Source organism: Ursus maritimus, unplaced genomic scaffold (assembly GCF_017311325.1).
Source record: "Ursus maritimus isolate PB19 unplaced genomic scaffold, ASM1731132v1 scaffold_2, whole genome shotgun sequence".
In the NCBI taxonomy this organism is placed as follows: Eukaryota; Metazoa; Chordata; class Mammalia; order Carnivora; family Ursidae; genus Ursus; species Ursus maritimus.
In genome coordinates, this window is record NW_024424452.1 from 43,291,849 (window position 1) to 43,294,972 (window position 3,124).

Here is a 3,124-nt window from a genome sequence, read left to right on the forward strand (position 1 = left end):
CCATGCCCTGGGGAGGGTCCTTCCCCACTGCTTCCGGAGGGAGACTTACTTCTTGGGGGAAGACCGAAGATCACAGTGACTCCCACAGTTCATTTATTCCAGACTGGGGCCCCTCCCAGAGGCTGAAGGAAACAGATACCTGTCCTCACACCCTTTTTCCCACCCCATGTCCGAACCCCACAGCCCCATCATCACCTTCCCCCAAAGGCAGCCCTCTGAGGAATTCTGATTGAAAACTTCACTGGGATTTCAAACCCAATTCATCGCCAGCTCTAATTGCCAGGGATTTGCATGAAAACCATCGTATGCTATCTAATTATTCTGACAACAGCAGCCCGCCGTCTGGGCACAAGGAGAATCGCAGCTTTAATTAACAATAATGCACCTTGCAGACGAATGTGACCGTTTAGGTTAATTAACAAGCCCAAGTCCTTCCAAATCGAATCCGCACATCTTCTGGGTGATTTGGGCAGGAGGGATGTGGGGCACGCAGGGGGCGGGGCCAGCTGAGAAATGAGTTCAGCAAAAGTGGGCGTCAGCTTTCATTTCTCCCTCGACTACCTGGTGCAGGATCTCCAGAGAGCCCCTTGAAAAACTGGTTTAGGGGAATTGGGGGGCAGCTGTAGGGGATTTCAGCCATCCTTATGTCACACTTAGATTTAGGAAATCTTTCAGACACAGTTGTATAAACGAGAGGAAGAAGTCCTTGCAATTTCTCAAATGTGTCTAATTCACCATCCAGGTGTTTGGGGACCAGGTTTCCGGCAGGAGAACCCCACTTGCCCCAACAGTGCCACGTCTAGAGAGACGTGGCCTTTCTTTGTACCACCTTTTGGGGGCACTTAAAGTTGCCTACTCCCTAAGATTCCCAGATAATGTTCCAAGTCCCAGCCTTGTCCTCCTCAAGGCTTATGGTCTGAACTTTTGTCCTGAGTCGTTCCCTGTATCCTGGAAGAATAATACACTGTCTACGGCTGCAAACTGTCTCTTTTTTTTCTTTTTTTAAAGATTTTATTTATTTATTTGACACAGAGAGAGACAGCCAGCGAGAGGGAACACAAGCAGGGGGAGTGGGAGAGGAAGAAGCAGGCTCCCAGCGGAGCAGAGAGCCCAATGTGGGGCTGGATCCCAGAACGCCGGGATCACGCCCTGAGCCGAAGGTAGACGCTTAAGGACTGAGCCACCCAGGCGCCCCAAACTGTCTCTTTCTGAAGGACCTGAGCTTGCTCTTCTCCTCGAAGGCGGGTGTTACTAATGCCTGGGGAAGGGGGAATCCTAGGTCTCTTGGAAAATCCAGTGAAAGTTATGCAATCTCTCTTTAGGAAAACAGAATATCACACCCACAATTTGGCATCAAGTTCTTCCCCACTGCCCTTGGAGTTAAACTCAACACAGGAATTTCCGTGATCAGACAGTGGCTTTGTCTCCTCCTTGCTCAGGAAGTTTGAGGCCCAGGGACCTAAAGAACTTTCTGTTCTTTGAATGGGCAAATCCGGTTTCTACTCTGGGCTTTGCACTTGACATCTCTTCTGCCTGGAACACTCTTCCCTATCCATTTTCCATGACTGGCTCCTTCTCATCCTCAAGGTCTCAATGCAAATATAACCTCTTCCAAGACTCACATTTCCTGACATCCAATGAGATGGAGCCCTGGCCACCCCATGCACCCAGCTATTCCCCGCCAATTCACCTGGGATGTTTCCAGTGTGGTGTGTCTCGTACACAGAAATTGTCTCGTTTCTTCTTTGGTTCGCTGACCAGTTTCCTGCTCATCTGCCCCTCCCCCCACCACAACAGAGCAAGTGTCAAGAACGCAGGAGCTTTTTCTCTGTTGTGACTGGAACATAGTCAGAGCTCAGGAAGTAGGTGCTAAATATGTGAATTAATTAATTTCCTATGAATAAAGTGTGGTGCCCCAATCTGGAGGGTTTACAGGCCCTTGGAAAAGAGGAACAAGTAAACACGGAATTCCCCAGAACAAATGTCAGGGCCCAGAGCTCCTCCTCCTGACGTCCTCCAGGGCATCTCTCCCAGCCATTCAATCATTTGGGGGCTGAAGAGACTGGAGGACCGTTGGCACAAGATTTCTGGCCTGGGTGGAGGGAGGTGGGGGATGGGTTAAGTGGGGGAGGGGCATTGAGGAGGGCACTTGCTGTGATGAGTACTCCGTGTTGTAGTAGTAATGAATCACTGAATTCCACTCCTGAAGCCAGTACTGCTCTCTGTGCTCACTAACTTAAATTTAAATAACGTCTCGGAAGAAAAAAAATAAAAGATTTCTGGCCTGGGAACCTGCTTTTTGTGTCAACTCTCCGCCAGCAGCCATAGTCCCCGAGCCACAGGTTGGAGGAGTTTGGGGGGAGTGATGCTTGCTTTGCCTTGGGACGGTACAGCTCTGGGCAGCGGGGGAGAGACGGAAGGCCTGTCATCCTTCATCTTTACTTGAGGAAAAGTGAGTCCCCAGGGACGCCCCGAGTTCAAGGAGACAGTCTTCTGCTGGCTCGGAATCAAATTTGGAGTCCAGCCACCTCCTCAGATTTGATCACAGTCAGGGAGGGAGGCCACACTCTTCATGGACCTGAGAGACGTTTTGGCCTCCCTGCGGCTTGTTTCTAATCCTTCCTTCTCCTCAGCTTCTGTTCCAGCTCAGCTCAGCCCCCCCACTGCCCATTCCACCACCCCTTCCAGACCTCTGAGTTCTGGCTCCTTCTCTAACCTTCTGGAGCCCACCCCCACCCACTGAGGCAATTCATTCTCTCTGCAATGCTGGGCACTTGGTCAGGTTAACCCTTTAAGGCACTTAGGGATGTGTAACTCATTTCATTTAAAAGATGTATTGAGTGCCTCCTAAGGTCGGGACACTGGGAGAGGTTCCGGAAGACACAGAAATGACTCAGACACAATTCTAGATATCAGCATCTCCCTGGACCCATCTGGTCCCTTCCTGTCCCTTTCCTTTCTAGGTTCTCAGGACTTCCCAGGTCTCTCCTTAATAATCTTACACGTGTTTGGGTCCCAGGACATTCGGAAACCCCACAAGGTCCTTGGTCACCTTGGTGGCTCAGTCCAGGCTTCTATTTCCCACCCAAAGACCCTTAGCAAATCACAAAGCCTTTCATCAGCC